The 19,071-nt window shown below is 37.1% G+C and overlaps 1 pseudogene; it reads right to left on the reverse strand.

Annotated features, from left to right (window-relative positions):
* Positions 1-7,541: 7,541 nt before the first annotated feature.
* LOC144256231 (olfactory receptor 3A1-like) lies at positions 7,542-8,487 on the reverse strand (annotated as a pseudogene).
* Positions 8,488-19,071: the final 10,584 nt, after the last annotated feature.

A 19,071-nucleotide genomic window follows, 5' to 3' on the forward strand; every position in this document is an offset into this window, starting at 1 on the left:
AGTGTATTCCATCTCAGCACAGGTGGGGCTCAGAGATGCAGAGGCAGCTTGACAATGGGACTGGGAAAGAATGGATAAATGTTTACCTGCTTCTTCACACAATCCCAGAGGGCACTCTGTATGTGCTTGCACAATTAAGTCTCTGCTGTACATAGCAGGGATTGGGGTAGTGTGCCCCACAGTAAGGCACGGGTCTTCTTTCTCTGTCTTCCTGTCTTCATAACTCAGTCTTATACCCTGGAACCATCTTTCAAATAAATAACCCCAGCCTTGCTCCCTGAGATGACTTCTTGACTAAAACTCACACACACACACACACACACACACACACACACACACACACACACCTTGACAATCTTGTGCTAGACTCTGCTTCGGCAGCACTGGGAGTAGTCCTAGGAAGCATATTCTTGAGGTGGAATTCCAGAATATATTCACCATGGCTTGGGGTAGGTGGAGTTGGTGACAATATGTGATAGATAACATAATAATCACTAAGACTCACTGGTGGCAGGTAGGGGTGAAGGACAGGTGGAGGTGAAACACTAATATATAAGCTTTAGCATTCTAATGTTGTGAGAACCACAACAATGATCAAAACTGTAGAATTTTAAGAATAGGGATGGAACATTGGAAGAAAAAATACTTAGCTCAGGTTAGCCAATTATCAATTCAGGGTTTGTAGTAAAAGCCATAAATCTTCCAATGGAACATTTGGTGAGATATGACTGTTCTGCAGCTATAGGCACATGGTGCTGAAAATCAGAGCTACAAGGGAGACTGAGTGTATAGCTTGGGCAAATCTGCTATGCCCTGGTAGGGAAGATGCAAGACTCCGAGTCCTGGGATGGGCGTGTCTGAGTGAATAAACAGAGAATTTTTTATCCTGACTCCCCTAAATCCACTTCCTGAAGTCAGAGCACCTTCCCCCTTCCTAGAGAAAGCAGCTTATTTTTGCCTGAAGACCAGGCAAATGCCGCCTTTGAAGCAGATCTCTCATGAGGTTATTCTTGTCTTCCTCAAGAACTTCATCCACTTCCCTCAGTGCCTCCAAAATAATTAAGATCAGGTCTCAGCATTCTATGAGAAAGGAAATCCCATTCAATAAATCAAGAGGAAATAATTTACTGTCTGCAAATGGCCTCTGAGTGACAAACTCCTTACCCAGTAGGCACAGCTCTAGGGGTTTCAGTCCCTGTGCTTGCCCCAGGCCCGCCCCTCGATTGGTCGCTGCAAGAACAGCTGGCCGGAAATTGTATTGGTGGCTGCCTGTAATCTGCTTAGCTACTGCCTGAGTATATATACATGGTAACTGCACAATCAGACTTGCTTCCTGCTTGATCTCTGGAGGTCTTGAATAACGACTCTGCAGCCACACTCTCCTCTACCCTGTTTCGTGGACCTCCTTGCTGGACAAGAGCGAGCCCATGCAGTTAGAGACCTTGAGATGGAGATATTATCTGGATTAGCCAGGTGGTGCCTAAATGTCCTCACATGTGTTCTTAGAGGAGAGAAGCAGTGGGTATTTGACCACAGATGAGGAGAAGGCAATGTGTTGATAGAAGTGGGAAATGGAGTGTTGTGGCCACAAGTCAAGGAATGCTAGCAGCCACTAGAAGCTGGAGGATCCAAGAAAGAGATTCTCCTTGAAGCCTCCAGGAGCTGGCCTTGCTAGCACTCTAAAATGAGTTTTATAGGAGTCACTTCAGACTTTTGGCTTCCAGAACCATGAAAGAATTAGTTTTAGTTGTTTTAAGCTATTAAGTTTGTGATGATTTGTTATAGTAGCAGTAGGGAACTGATTCACTGATGATACATCCTGCTCTAAGTTACTCTTGTTTGCAGAGGAACAACTGTAAGAGTGGATCATGAGGACCAAGGGATGGGGTTGAATGTAGAGATACATAAGGAGAATTAATTGACATAGGAACATGTTTTCATGGCTCAGGATTTAACCTCCTGGTAAGAATGCCAGGAAATGGTCCCAATAAACTGCTGAGATGTTTCCTTGAAGCTTGGAAAGATGATGGTGGAGATGTCAGCCCGGCTTTTGAAGAAGACTGAGGAAGGAGTCAGAAGGCTCAGAGGATACTAGAGATCTTATATAGGATCAGAGGAACCATTGCCTGATTAAGTTAGCTGGGAAGGTCTGGAAAAACATTCTATTTACTGAAAAAAAAATAAGAAATGTTCTGGTGAAGGGAAAAAAGTCTCTGACAAACTCAGTGTTAGCTATCTTATAGTTTAATTTTCATTTGTCAGTTGACTGGGGATGTTGAGCATCTTTTGCATATTTACTGGTCATTTCTATATCTTCCTTGCTAAAGTGTCTTTAAATGTCTTTTGTTCATTTTTACTGAATTTTTGTCTTCCCCTTATAACTGTGAGAGGATCAGAGTTTCCATCTAGTATCATTCACCTGAATAATTCCTACAGAATTTGCAGTTCTATTAGCAATAAATGATAAATTATCTTAGCTTTCTTTGATCTGGAAATGCCTTTACTTTTGTCTTCAATATTAAAGGACACTGTCCCTGGGTATATAATTATATTCAACAGTATTGTTTTTGTTTGTTTTGGTACCAGGGATTGAATCCAATGTGCTTTACCTCTCAGCCATATACCTAGCCCTTTTTATTTATTTATTTATTTTAAAATTTTGAGACAAATTGTTGTAGCGTTTCTTAGGGCCTCGCTAAGTTGCTGAGGCTGGCTTTGATTCTTCTGCTTCAGTCTCCTGAGTTGCTGAAATACCCAGCAGTATTTAAAAAAAAAAAAAAAACAAACACATTTTGAAGGACAAGGACAGCTGGCCTGTAATCTGCTTAGCTACTGCCTGTTCCATGATTTCTCATGAGCAACTGAGCTGTGAATTAGCTCATTGTTCCCTAGTATGTAATATGTCTTTATTACTTAGATTTTCAACACTTTTCTCTTTTTGTTCAGATTTCAACAATTTGACATTGATGTGGCTTAGTGTAGATTTCTTTGTTTTGATTTTTTGTTCATTTGTTTGCTTTTGCAGCACTGGGGATTGAAACCAGGGCCTTGCACCTGCTAGGCAAGAGCTCTGGTACTGTGTTATAGCCTCAATCTTAACGAGAACTTCTTTGTGTTTATTCTGTTTTGTATTTGTTTAGTTTCTCATAACATGCATATCTTTCCTCAAATTTGGAAAATTGTTAGCCATTATTTTCTCAAATATTTTTTTCTGCCTAATTTTCACTCTCCTCTCCTGGTTCATTTTTACTGAATTTTTGTCTTCCCCTTATAACTGTGAGAGGATCAGAGTTTCCATTTAGTATCATTCACCTGAAGAATTCCTATAGAATTTGCAGTTCTATTAGCAATAAATGATAAATTATCTTAGCTTTCTTTGATCTGGAAATGCCTTTATTTTTGTATTCTAATTCCTCATGTGCTGGACTTTAAAAATATTACCTTATTTGTCCTTTGAAAAACTTTATTTCTCTTTGTGCTTCACCTTGGATAATTTTTCTTGATCTTCCAGTTGGCTTACTCTTTCTTCTGTCATATCCATTTGACTGCTGAATATGTTCATTAAGATTTTATTTAGGAAATAATTTTTTAGTTTTAGAATTTCCTTTAATTATCTCTATTTCTATACTAAGATTTGCATAAATTGAAAACATGGTTTTTTAATAACATGGATTTTTAGGGTAGTTATAATAACTGCTTTAAATATTTGTTAATTTCAACTTCAAGTTCATTTCAAAGTTCGACTTGCTATATTTCTTTTTCTAGAGAATGTGTTCCATTTTCTTGATTCTTCATATGTTAGGAAATTTGGGGTTGTATTCTGGACACTGAATATTAAGTTACAGAGATTCTAAATTTGGCTGTTTATGACTGTATATTTCAGCAGTTAATTCTCTTGGCTGGGCTTGACTACAGACTCACTTCTTGGGTGGCAGTTCTGGTTTTAGTTCAAATATTTTTTCTTTGGCTAAATAGATCATGTATATTATATATGTGATCAAGCTTGCATTTTACTGTGATGAGACAATTACTACCAACTGAAAAATTAGAACACACACAAAATAATATTTAGATACATCAAATATTTGACATTTAGACACATGTAGAAGTACTAGAAAAATATCACTGACACATATTTATACAGCATTTAAATGGAAAAGTCTTTTTTCCTAAGCATGACATGGAACAAAGAAGGTGAAGTTCACAGAAATGTGAAACTTAATTTGGGCAGTAGATGCTCTAAACAAAATTAAATATAAATGGGAAATTGGGGACTATATTTGCAACATATATGGTTAAGAGTTACTATCTTAAAACCTGAAGAGTTTCTATCAATCATTATAAGTATTACATATACATATATGAAAACATTTACTTCACTATGTACAATTTTTATGTACAGTTAAAATAAATTTAATTGAGATAAAAATTCAAAAATTTAAAAAGTAAACTAGCCCAAAGTGGGGAGGGAGCTACAGACAATTTGCAAAGAAGAAAAAATACAGCTATCAGAAACATATATAAAAATCTATCTAACCACACTTAAAAACAAAGAAACTTAAATCATAAAATTATCCGATATTTTATCTAATTTCCAAAGATAAAAGATATAACACCCATAAAGTCAGAGATGTAAACTAATAGGCATTCTCATACATTGCCATCCAAGATGTAAAATGGTGTGTATTATTTTGGCGAAAGAGAGCCAGAATACTTACCCAATTTTTATTTTGCATTGTATTTCCTTTATCATACATGTCATCTGTTCTTTTCAGTTGTATGGAGATAATTTCAGATGTATAGAAAAGTACATAAGTATTGATTTCTGTATTTTTAGCAATTGCAAAAATAGGATGTAAGTTTAGTTGCATGGATGGAGTTTGGTTAAATATATATAAAATGGAATATTAATCAGCTTTTAATATGGATAAGACAGATTTGTAGGTTTATGTAAAGAATTATACTATGAAATGGGAGAGATAAAAGTAAATTGCAAAACACTATGATGTTTGGAAAACATTTGACTGCTAAATATGTTCATTAAGTTTTTATTTAGGAAAGTGTGTGTGTGTATGTGGTGTATGATTGTGCATGTGTATGTTCTGGAAATTTAACAACAAATTCTTAACAGTAGTTACTTTTTTGTTGTGGCTATGTGTAGGAAGGTGGCGATGACATTCTGTAATGTGTGAGTTTTTCCAACATGTTGTATTTCATATTCCATGAAAAACTTAAGTCTTGAGATATTTTTACTTTGGAATTAAAAAAAAAGAGGAGAAAACAATTCCAAAGGAAAAGAAATCTCTTGAGTGGTTAAAGAAACCCTATGATCCTGGAAGGTGAATGGAGAGCTGGAATTTTCTTTGTGATGCTGAACCCAGTTACTCTGCTTGGCTCTAGTGATGATGGTGGAGAGAGTCATCCCTTGAGGCCTGAGATGAATGGCCCGATGGGAAAAAAAAATGCTAGAGGCATGGGGCTCTTGCAGGCAGAGAAGATACTCCCTTTCCTTGCAAGGCCAAATACTGGTGGGAAGACTTGATGGTGGAAGACATGGCGACTCTCAGCGTTAACAGATTGAGACAGCCCTTCTGTTCACTCAGGATAGTGCAACCAGAGAACACCAGTGAACCAGAGAACCGTGATGATTACCTCGTGCCTTCTGCCAGGTACAGGCCCAGAGAAGGGAAAGAACTTATTCAGGGTCACAGATGCTGTGGATGGTAGAGGTGATGACCTGGGAACCGTGTCATGTCACAGTTCTGGCCCAACACTTTTCTTGACCCTTGAAGGAAGCTCACACTTTTGTATCCTTCAAGTTTATCTGATGACTCAGAGAATCAGGAAAGACCCATGTTTTCCCTGTTCTTTGACACTGTTGGCAGGCAAAAATTGTAATTTGGGCAGTTGGTTGCAAACCTTGATGATATTAAAGATCTAAGTTGGTTAAAAATATCCAGGTCAAAATACTCTTTTCTCATCTTATAATCCTTCCTGACTTTCTGAAAGCATCTTAATCTAGAGAAGTGGAGAATGAGCTCCTGTGCATTCTTTAGCACATTCAGCAAATCTGAAAATGTTATTTTCTTTGTAGTAAAAATATGGTCTACAATGATGGTTTCAGGACTGCCAGAACTGGTTATTGTTAGATAACACAGTATGGGAAACCCACATCTTCCATCCATTTTCTCTCTCCTCTGATCTTTTAACAGTCTTAAGTCATCTTTTCCAGTTCCCCAATTCTTGCTCAATCCCCCACCATCTCTGGTACTTCATTTGGTCCTCTCCAATACTTCCTTTCTTTCTTCTCAGCCTCCTTTGCTTGCAATTCTATCCTGTTTCCTCCCTATTCCTCATTTTTAATTTTTACTTTATTACAAACTTTCCATCTCCAATCTTGTATTTCTTCTCTCTTCCATATCTCTTGCCTTCTTCTCTTTTTAATCCTGCAAATCCCTTCACCCATATCCAATCTCATGGAGAAACCAAATCATAGGTGCAGGTCAAAGAAAAGATTTCAAGAAGTGAATAAAGAAATATCAATAGCACCAGAGAGTTGCCAGGAAGGGGCCATCAGTACTGAAAAGGATGCTGGAAGGAAGATAGAGCTAAATAGTGGCTGGACTAATGTCTGGAAAACAGGAAGCAGGATGAGCCAATGTTCCAGGTCAGAGCCATACTCCCCTACAGACAATGGGAAATTTAGAGAAACTAGTCATCATGTGACTTGCATTTATAGTTATAGATTGTCTCAGCTGTGAGGGTTGGCCAATAAAAGTGAGAATTTAGGGGGGAAATTTCATAACGAGTAATCTGGGATTGCTGAAATACTTAAAAAATGTTTAGATAGTTAATTCTTTTCAAAAGACTTGACGTGTACGGGGAAGGATGGATGCGGGAAATCCATTTCTGTATCATAAGACATATCATACATATGAAGTTTGGCATTTGGAAATATGTCTGTGAGCTGTACCAAGCTTCATATTACTTAGAGTTATTAGAGACGATGTAGCTGCATAGCTTTCCTTTTGCCTCTCTGTGTCTCATGAGATCTTTGTATCACAGGAAAAACTACTTTTTTTCTGTTTTGTTTTACTTTCTCGGGTTATATTTCATAAACAGCACAGCCATATCTGAACTTGAGGGAAAAATATGATCTCTTGGCAGGGTTCGGCAGGGGTGGGAGTTCTGAAATGCTTTTGGAACCCAAACCATAACTGAGTCTATGTCCTTCCACTTAGGATATGAATCTATAAGCATTTGCATGTTCTTACATTTCACCTTTACTCAGTAAAGGGAAGCCACAGTAACTGAAGTTATAATTTGTTGAAGGGACTGGCCTGATGGAATCTATAAACCCATTGTCTATAACTGGGTAGGGCTTCTTTGGGAAATGATAATTATCCCTTACAAAAAGTCCTCAAGTTCAGGGAGATAGAAGTTGTTCTGTACTATTTGGGCTAGTTCTTGGCTCTAGAGGATTTTTTTCTTTATCCCCCCCCAAAAAAAACCCACAGGGAGAAGAGACACTTGAGACTTCCTTAAACCAGTGACCACCTCCCCAGGACCACCCTCCAGAGGGCAGCCTGCACATCAGGGTTCCTGAGGCTGTAGATTATTGGGTTTAGCATGGGGTTGATGACAGTATTAAAAATTCCAACAGCTTTATCCTTATCTGAAAGTTTGGCTGAACCTAGTCTCATGTAGTTAAAAATACCAGAACCATAGAATATGGCAACCACAGTGAGGTGGGAGCTGCACGTGGAGAAGGCCTTCTTCCTGCCCTCAGCTGAGCGGATTCGCAGGACTGCAGCTGCCACATGGATATAGGAGGCGACAATGAAAACCACAGGGGTTCCTGCCATTATGAAACCCACAGCGAAGAGCAGCAGCTCGTTGAGCTGGGTGCTGGAACAGGAGAGCTGGAAGAGCTGGGGGAGGTCACAGTAGAAGTGATTGATCACATTGGGGCCACAGAAGTTGAGTGTGGATATGGCCACAGTATGGGTCAATGCATTGGTGAAGGCACAAGCCCAGGACACAGCCACCAGTATCCTCTGGACTGTGGCTCATGCGGGTGCTGTAGGTGAGGGGCTGGCAGATGGCCAGGAATCGGTCATAGGCCATAGCAGTCAACAGGAAGCAGTCCACCCCAACCAGCAGATGGAAGAAGAAAAGCTGTGTGAGGCAGGCTCCATATGGAATTGTATGCTTGTGGGACACAAGACGACCCAACATTGAGGGAATAGTGACAGTGATGCACCCAATGTCCATCACGGATAAGTTCCCCAGGAAGAAGTACATGGGGGTGTGGAGTTTGGGTTCCACCAAGATGGCTGCCAGGATGCTGAGGTTGCCCCCCACTGTGACCACATAAGCAAGGAGGAAAAGTACAAAGATCACTGGCCATAGCTCTGGTGTCTCCACCAATCCCAGCAGGATGAATTCGGTAACTGCTGTTCCATTGGCCCCAGATTTCGGCTGCATGAGTTCCTGCAGGGAAACACCCAAAGAAGAAGAAGAAAAAAAAATAAATCAGTCCTCTAAATTGGCTTATTTAACCAAAAAGAAGCTTTCTGTATTCCCAGGCCTCTACTAAATTCCCTCTGTCCAAGAAAGGACTTTTCTGTTCCCCAGGCCACACTGTATTTAACTCCTTCACTACATCTACTTCAATACCTTTACTTCTTGTGAGGTACCAGGACAGGTGACATTTACCACTCTGGACTTCCTTCCGTCCACTAGCTGAAATAATCTATTTGTAGGATTAGGAGGCATTAAAACCCTTGAGAAAAATAAATAAGCAAGAAGGATACTTCTGGTCTGAATACATAAGAGTAAATCTAGCACTTTCTCTTCTCAGATCTCATCCTTTACCAAACCAAGCAGGAGAATAAACATATAGATTCTGTCTTCAAAGAAACAATTAAATATCTAAAACTCCAATCTATAAAATAGAATGGAAGGATTTGAGAAGAGTGGAGATCAAATAGGAGAGTGGTAAGAAGTGGAGAGAGGGAATCCATGGCCGTCAAGAGCTAGATGAGTATAATTCTGTGAATAAAAGGGGGCAGTCAAAAGGACCAATACTGAAAGAACTTGTTTGCAATAACAAGAGTAGGGTACAAAGTTTTGCATCATTTTTTTTAGAGTTGCATTCAAGAAGCAGAGGAAGGGCTAAATGAAGAATCAAATACACAGACAAGTTGTAATCTAATACACAGACTACAGATAAGGCATAAGATTAAAAGTGAGAGAGGAAAATATACCATAACAGCTCCAAATTATGTGTCAACATTGATCATAGACTGATAAAGGCTAAAATAAATTCTCTCCAACTTGAAATCACAAAGTGAGTTTCTGCTAGGCCAAAACATATTCTTAGACTCTCCTGACACAAGTAGCTTACAAATATTTAGTTTAGCAATAACTCACTTCAGTCAAGGATTCAAAACCAAGAAACCACAGGATGGATACAAGGATTCTACAAGAAAAAGAAAAGAAAGAAGAAAAATAATAAAAGGTAGAATTCAGCCCATGGGAGGATCTTGCCATGGAATGGATGAAAATTGTGATCAAACATTTCAATCTATCCAAAAAAAATCTCAAGGAATAATTTTCCTTTATAAAACAAGAAGACAGAATAAAAATATAAGAGCTGAGGGAAGAGGTAATAAAAAGAACCTAAAATATGAGCTTGAAGAAGACAAGAAAAATGTTAAAGAAAATTTATAATAACTACAGGAAGAAAAGCAAAATTAGAAACAGCACAATGAAAAAAATTCAAATAGATTCAGGAACAGCATTTTATAAAAAGACAAATGAAATGAAAATAGAGGGAAAATTATAAAAACAGGGCTAGACAAAGGATATTCAGTAGTTGTAAAATTGGAGTCACTAAACAAGGAAAGATAATGGAAAAGACCAACAATTTAAAGGCAAATTTCAATGAGAAAACATTTCAGAAATAAGAGTGTATTTGAATCTACAAATTGAAGGGGCAAAATTTATATTGAATGTTCTAGGAAAAATTTATATTGAATGCCAGTATTGTTATATGTCATTATGTTATTACTGATGATTAAAAAACAAAAAATAACAACAACGAAAAACAAAAACAAAGAATAGGTAACTAGGAAGAGACAAAAACAAACACACACACAAATAAAATCAAAACAGTCAAACTAAAAAACCCACAAACAAAAACCTCAGATCAATTCTAAAGGAAAAAAAATTAAGATCTTTTCTCTCTTTGCTCCAAAATAGCATTCAAAACAAAATCTAATGGAAAATTGCTAACTATGCATTTTTCCCAAAAAGGTGATAAAAATATTATAACTAATTAGATTATCACTTATCATTCAAATATAAAATTAATTTTGTGATGCAAGAACTCCAGGACTAATTGTGAACATTAGGAAATTTTCTGACTTTATTCTTTTTTAAAATTTGTTCTTTTCTAGTTATACTTGACAGTAGAGTACATTTTGACATATTTGTACAAACATGGACTATATATTATCCTAATTAGGATCCCAGTCTTGTTGAAAAAGACAGAGTTTTTAAGCAGAGTTTAAAAAAAACAAACTTTGGACAACAGAGAAAAATGAAAAATCTACAGTATATGAACTGGTGGTTAGTTTTAAATTTCATTAACTAAGGGACAAAGATAAAGTTAAAATGGTAACCCTAAAACAAATCTTCCAAATTATGGGAAGAAACATTCCTGTAAAACAAAGACCTTACAGTGAAAGGATTTTTAAAAACTCTATAAAAGCAAATAGGATGACATGAAAAAATATAACAGAATTAGGATTAAACATACTTAAACAGGAAAGCTGAGCTGAGTGCAGTGGCACATACCTGTAATCCCAGCGACTTGGGAGGCTGAGGCAGGAGAATTGCAAGTTCTAAACCAGCCTCAGTGACTTAGTGACGCCCTGTCTCAAAAATAAAAAATAAAAAGGACTGTGATGTTGCTCAGTGGTTAAGCATCCCTGTGTTCAATTCCTGGTACCAAGCCCCCCCCACCCAAACTCAATAAAGATGAATGGGCTAAACTCATCTAGTGAAATAAGTGGGTTTCAGATTGTATCTAAAAACATCCAACTTTAAGCTGATGCCAAAGTATCTTGCCAAAGCAAAGTTAACTTAAAAAGTTGAAGGTAAAGGAATACCAGTTGATTGCAATAAAAAATAAAGCAGGGATCATGATCTTAACAAGATCAATTTGAATTGGAAAGGAGGCCATAAGTGGAAAAACAGAAGTGCACTTTGTAATAATAAATAATAAAAAGATATAATAGCTATGAAAATGAATGCTGCAAATGTGTAGCATTGATACATAAGGAAGTTCAAGGAGAAATAGCCAGAAACAAGATAACAGTGAGTGTACTGCAGTGATCTACAGTCCATAGAGAGTTAAGTTGACAGAATAAATTGAGACTATCAAAAAACCTCAGTATAAGATGCAGTTCAGTGGTAGTGTGCTTGCCTCACATGCTTGAAGCCCTGGGTTATGTTCTCAGCACTGTGGAATAAGCAAACACTCCAAGAAAACACACAAAACCTTCAATATAATTATTCAAAAGGTGGGACTAATTGATATCTAATTCACAGCAAGTGTTGTTTAAAGTCTAATTCCTATAATAAATCGTTTCAAACATTCATAGTGTTTCTGCTTCTTGGATTGATCACTGAATTGATATAAACATAATCAAAAGGCAAAGAACTTGGAAAAAATATTTTCAAATGACAGCAGACACAGTGGCCAACTTCCCTAAAAGATAAAGAGCTACCTCATGTGTGTGTGTGTGTGTGTGTGTGTGTGTGTGCATGTGTGTATATATGTGTATATATACCAATAAATCCATAGGAAAAAGGACAAAATACATTAACATTTCATAGATAAAATATATGAATATCTCTTAAAACAAGAAAGTATGATTGAGTTTGCTTTTAACTAGAGGAATGCAAATTAAACTACCATAAAATTTTTCTCTTATCAGATTGGAAAAGACTAAAATCTTATGGTAATTTGACTAAGAATGATTCCCTAGAGACTGGCCTTCTGCAGAAATTGTCTATAACTGAGGTGTTGACGTGGTTGATTCTGATTCAGGCTGCAGAAGAGCTCATGCCACAGGTTCCACCATATCCTAGAGCTGCAGCTGCCAAGCTTGGTCCTCAGCCCCCTGATTATGGAGCTGGGGGGAGCAGTGCTGGTATTTTTCCATTCATGCAGCCTATGAAAGTGAGGTGGCATCCCACACTGTGATGGGCACAGAGGACCTGAGTTCCTGATACCATTTCTATTTCTATAAGTTTTCTCCCTATAAATGCTGCCCCAGTATGGTATCCATCTACTCTTTCTGATTTGTTTGACAAGATGTGGGAAAACAGACCCTCTCATTAGGGATCAATAGAATAAAAATGGATATAAATTCAAAAGAAAAAGGGCAATATGAAAATATCTTTTAAAATTATAAACATTTACCTTTTACCTATTTTTCTTTTATCTATTAGAATTTATTCAATAGTTATATGGTCACATGTAAGAGATGACATATTGTGAGGTTATTTATTGCAAATTTGTTTGTTCTTTCTCTTTTGCTCTTTGGCTTGTGATGAGCTGAGTAATTTTGCTCTACTTTGCTCTCTTACCGTGTTGTGCTGCTTTTCCACTGACCAAAGAAATAGGGCCAACTGATGATCAACTGGAACCTCAAAAAATGTGAACCAAAATTGACCTTTTCTCTTTATAAGTTGATTAACTCAGAGATTTTGTTATAGTGATAGAAAATTAACTAACACACATCTAAATAGACATTTCACAAAAGAAGATATACAAATGTCCAATAGATATATGAAAAATGTTCGTTAACAGTAACAATCAGGGAAATGCAAATTAAAACCACACTGAGATATTGCTTCACATGTGTTAGAATCATTATTATAAAAAAAGACCAAAGATACTAAATGTTGGTGAGGTTGTAACAAAAAGCTAACCCAGTACACTGTTAATGGAAATATAAATTAGTACAGCTATTATGAAAATGAACATGGTTTCAACCCCACCGAATATCATACTATTTAGCAATCTTATTTGACTTATTAAAATCAGTAATGTTGAAGAGCTATCTGCACTCCCATGTTCAATGACGCATTATTCATGAAAGCTAAGATATGGAAGCAACTTAGGTGTCCATCACCAAATAAATGGACAAAGAGGCAGTTCCTATAATGGAATACTATTCAGCCTTAAAAAGCAGGAAATTCTGTCATTTGTGGCAGCATGGATGAATCTAGAGGACATTATGCCAAGTGAAATAATCCAGGCATAGAGAGAAAAGGACTTTGGGTTATCATTTCACTTGTAATCTAAAAAACACTGAACTTGCAGTAGTAGAAAGTAGGATGGTGGTTACCAGAAGCTGGGGGATGGGGAAAGAGAAGATGCAGATCAGACAGTATGAAATTTCAACTAGACAGGAGGAATAAGCTTCACTGATCTATTGCACAGAATGGGGATGGAGATAATTAACAATAATGCAGTGTATATTTCAAAATTACTGAAAGAGTAGAAAAAGCATATGAGATGATGAATTTGCTAATTAGCTTGATTTAATTATTTTAGAGTGTAAACAGGTAGTGAAACATCATATTATGCCCTATAAATATATATAATTGTCATTTGGCAATTAAAAGTAAAATAAAGAAATAATTATCCTAGTAGCAATCTTTATGCTCTTAAAGATGTTAAGAAAAGGTCTTTAAAAAAAAACACCTTTAATTAGTAGAATATCTGTATGCCATATAAACCTCATAGCACAGGGGAAGATTTAAGAATACAAATATTTTCATGTGGTTAGCATACATCTGACAATAAAATCTAAAAATCTTATGAAGAAAAAACATCATAAGAGAACAATGCTAGTCAGGATTATAGAAACAAAATGCTAAAAGTAACCACAGGAAATTTTAAAAATCAGTATATTTTAAAGAATAATTGATCATTATTAAGTTATAGCCTTCATAACAAATATGTCAGTATAGTTATACAATACATCAGCTCATTTGCCTGTAGACATGTGTTGCCACAGGTCAACACCCAATCTTTCTTTAAAAGAAAAAGTATTCCTGCTCTAGTTACCTAGGAGCGGGTTATTATAGTATCCTTCCTATTAATAACAAATTATCCCATGAATATCAAGAGCAGAGAGGGAGCCACTGTTACATCTGTTTTAAATAACTGTCCTGGAATCATTAACAAAATTAGTGTCAAGAAATAAAAAAATGGTTATTTTTTGGAGAGAGGAAAAGGCTATTTGTCTATAAAAAAGAACCATCAAAATAATAGTGGCACAATAAAAAGGAAATATACAAAATCTCTTAAAATTCTTACTTCCGATATATTTTTGACTTCAACACTCTCAGTACACTTTACTCTTATTCTACATGGCATGTAACCTTAGCACAGTCATTTAGCTATTTATCCTACTTACTCAGTTCCTTTTAAGGGCAAAATTTGTGTCTGATTCATCTTCAGGAACTGTATGCATATACCCATTTTACTTATGAACACTTTCATAAATAAATGCATGACTGCACCAGCTGACGAATAGAATTCCTGACAAAGAGGGCATCCTGGTGGCTAATAGGAATTAGGAAAGGGTTTTTGGACAAGTGGAATTTATATGAGGGACGACTCCTTCCTTTTCCTAGTTGGGTGTGCAGGTGTCACAATCCACACACTGACATACGGCTTTTATAAAAGCTACACAAATATTTTTTTACAGTCAGAAGAAATATTTCTCAAAACCAAGTAATTCATGGTCAGAATGATAGATACTGTCTCACTCTCTCAATAAGGAACAGACTATATGTCAGAGCTCTGAATCATTCACTGGGCTCTCCATCCAGGATGTCTGTGATGGACGGGTGGCAAGTGGTCAGGGATGAGAAAGCCCTTCACTTGTGGGGCTATGAGAGTCCCAGGCTTCTTTCATATGCCATGACCTCTCCCTGCTCTGAGGCTCCAACAAGTCCTTCATGTACCAGGGCTGGCCTTGGGGTCTGACCAGGCTGCTCTCTAAGGACTGGATTCTAAGCAGTGAAATTGAACATTGAATCTCCTTCCACATACACCAAACAGAATCTGGAAACAAGCTGCCCCTGAAAAAGAGGGGATTGGAAATGTGCCTGGAGAAAGAGCCTCAGTCCCTGGGATAGAGACTCCGCTCTTCTACCCACTTGATGTGTCATCCTGAGCGAGTCTCTTGTTTTTGCTTTTGAGATTTTGATTGCCACATCTGCAAAACCTGGAGGTCTGTCTCACTGAGAAACAGAGACTCTTTCTTATGATGTGGGAGCAGAGGGAGGACCTTGAGAGAACTCACCTTGTGATGGCACAGAAGCCAGCAATCTTTCCTGGAAAGGGATGGGAGGGGTCACGAAGCTGCATAAGCTCAGTCAGCTGCACTGAAAGCAAAAGGGGGTTAAATATATATGGAAATGAGATAAAGAGAGGCTAGACCATCTCTACCGTGGGGCTTTTTCATCATAGTGTCAGCCTCTTGGGTGCTCAAAATTAGTCCCTAGGAGGAGGAGGGTATGGGGAGAGCCCAGGGCAAATCAATAATACAAGCCCTAATAAATACTGCAGTGGTGAAGCAGCAGGGGTCACCCTGGTGAGGAGCTAGGATTTCTCTGATGTGTTCATCTACACCCCCATGTTAATCTATGGGGATAGTTAGGGGAAATAGTACAAAAACTAAATTTAACAGATGGGAACATCAAAAAGTGGGTGTCCAAAGTCACCTGGGAGCTAGAGGTAGAGCCAGGATTGAATCTAGGTCCCCAGATTGAGGTTATTGATCTCCTGGATGCCTGTTCCAAACAGGATTTGGGGGTGGAGATAGAATGACTCATAAACCTGAAGATGAAGAAAAAACTTGCCTTGGATCTGGGAATAAGGGGGATACTCAAGAAAAAAGAGAAAAGTGGGAGAGGTCTTTTCCAACTTCAAACTCTTAATAAATCCCCAAGAACAAAGTGTATCCCACCCGAGCCTATTAGTGAGGGCCCGAGGGACTGTGTCTTGGGAGCCACATAATGATCCTGGGAGAGGTGGGGGAAGCACTGTGCTGTGCTAGGAGAAGCTGGTGGCAGGGGACAGGGGGCAGGGGACAGCTATGAAGTTGTTCCAGGCCAGGCCCTTGGAAATTTAGAGTCTGATGACAGAGATGATGAAAGAGGAGAAATTAGAGCAGACTCTCAGCCCCTTCTCAAACAACTACTTATCCACCCAACACCAGGAGGTAGCATGCTCTCTGTGGGAAACTTGTTTTATAATGGATAGATCTGACTTCTATTTATTAGCAACTGCTGAACTCTTTGGGCCACAGTTTTCTTATCTGTGAAATGTACTTAATATCCCCTCTTAGGGTTGGTGGGAGAATTAAATGAAGTAATCCACAACATCCCTAGTAGGAAGCCATCAATAATGTTATTAACAACTGACAGCATGTTTCACATGCATATTATTATGCACCTGGCACTATACCATGTGCTTTATTTATTTATTTATTTATTTATTTATTTATTTTATTTCTTATATATATGACAATAGTGAAATGCATTACATTCATAATTATCCATTCACAGCATGATTTTTCCTAACTCCGTATATAAAGTATGTTCTTTAGTTGTGTTAAATCTCAATCAAATCTTCCAACAATTCTATGAGGTGGGTACCTTTATTATTCCCTTTTTATAAATAAATAAATTGAAGTTCAAACTAATTCAGTAACTAACCTGAGGACACACAGGAAATTGAGGGTTAGGGTATATAATCTCAATATCTTTGCCAACCTACTCTCCACATCCTTCCATTAGCTCCTTTTGACCAATGTAATTTTAGCTTCTGATTGTGGTAACCATTGCTGCCAAATAAATCATGGAATATGTTCCAGAATGAACCAAAGACACCCCTATTCAGTAATAGCATCCTGTGCACCATCTATAATAGCCACCTATAGCACTAAATCTGACTTCCAACGGCTATCTTCAGTGTAACTCGTTTGCTCTTCTGTTATATCTGTTACTTACTCTCAGTGAATCATATCATAACTGGTAGTGTGTACCACACAACTTCCAATTGGTAAAAGATATTAAAAACAAAGAGAAAAGAAAAATTGTAAACTGGGAGACTATGTGGAATTATTTGCAAAATATGTGGCAAAGGATTAATATCCACACAAGGCAATAAAAAATAATGATCCATTAAAAAAGAGGCAAAGGACATGCAAAGACAATTACCAATGAAAAAATTCAAATGAATTACATTAGTCCACTCATGTTGCCATAACAAAATACAATAGATTGGATAGCTTAAATAGCAGAAATGTATTATCTTACAATTCTGGAAGCTAGAAGTCCAAGATCAGTGTCAGCATGGTCAGATACTGATGAAGAGTCTCCTCCTGCTTTGTAGACAGTCCTTTTTATTACATCCTTACATGACAAGGAGAAAGAGAGAGGAGGGGTGGAGATCTTCTTCTTATGAGGCCATAGCTCTGTTCTATAGGGCCCTACCTTTATAAACTTGTTCAACCTCAATTACTTTCTAAAGACTGTTTCTCTAAATAAATCATGTTGGGGGTCAGCACTTCTACATGGAAATTTTGAGAGAAACACAATTCAGCCCATATCCAAGAATCCAAGAACAATAAATATTTGGAAATATATTTGTCTTTATGTGAACATCAAAAATACATATCAAATAATAAAGAGTGATTTTCAACCACTATATTATCAAAATTAGGATAATTTATTTATAACAGCCACAGTTATCAAATGGATAACTTGGAGAACAAGCAGTTTCATTCATCACTGGAATAATAAAATAGTGTGGAATTTTTGTAGGATAAGGGGAAATTATATATTAAAATCTAAAATTTTATTTTATTCAACTTAGGAATTTTACTTATCAGAACTTATGGAAATGCTTACAGAATAATAAAAACATTCTGGTGGTTCAGGAGGCTGAGGCAGGAGGATCTCAAGTGGAAACCAGCCTCAGCAACTTAGTGAGTCCCTCAGCAACTTAGGAAGACTCTGTCTCAAAATAAAAAAGTTTTTTTAAAAAGGCTGGGAATGTGTCTCAGTGTCCTGGGTTTAATCCCTGGTGCCAAAAATGAATGAATGAATGAATGATTGAATGAATGAATAATTACACCATTCTAAAGAATATTCTATATGTTATTGATTGTAAATGCAGAAAATCTAGAAGCAATTTAAACTTTATCGTATGGCTAAATAAATTATGGTTTATTCATAAATTAAATCTGGGTAACCATTAAAATGGAAATGGTAAGTTTTTAGATATTTGACAGGTAAAAGAATCTACCTATCATGTACTGTGTAAACAACAACCATGACATAACATGCCCCTATTTATATGAAATAAATGTAAACAAATTGTTTATTGATATAAAGATACATTAACATGTTTATATATATATTAAAATTAAAAGAATAAGCACAAAAATTTTTAAAAATACCTTTATTTATTTATTTATTTAGTGCTGAGGATCAAACCCAGGGCCTTGCACGTGCTAGGCAAGCACTCTACTGCTGAGCCACAACCCCAGCCCAGCACCAAAATTTTTAAAATTTTATTTATTCTAATTTGTTATATATGACAGCAGAATACAATTCAATTCATATTACACAAATAGAGCACAATTTTTCATGTCTCTGGTTGAACACAATGTAGAGTCACACCATTCATGTCTTCATACACGTACTTAGGGTAATGATGTCTATCTCATTCCACCATCTTTCCTACCCCCATGCTCCCTTCCTCCCCTTTGCCCTACCTAAAGTTTGTCTATTCATCCCATGCTCTCACCCCCATCCCCATTATGAATCAGCATCCTTTATCAGAGAAGACTTCCAGCATTTATTTATTTTTTTGGGGGGGGTTGGCTTACTTCACTTAGCATCATATTCTCCAACTCCATCCATTTACCTGCAAACGCCATGATTTTATTTTCTTTTAATGCTGAG

Source organism: Urocitellus parryii, chromosome 7, assembly GCF_045843805.1.
Source record: "Urocitellus parryii isolate mUroPar1 chromosome 7, mUroPar1.hap1, whole genome shotgun sequence".
Classification (NCBI taxonomy): domain Eukaryota; kingdom Metazoa; phylum Chordata; class Mammalia; order Rodentia; family Sciuridae; genus Urocitellus; species Urocitellus parryii.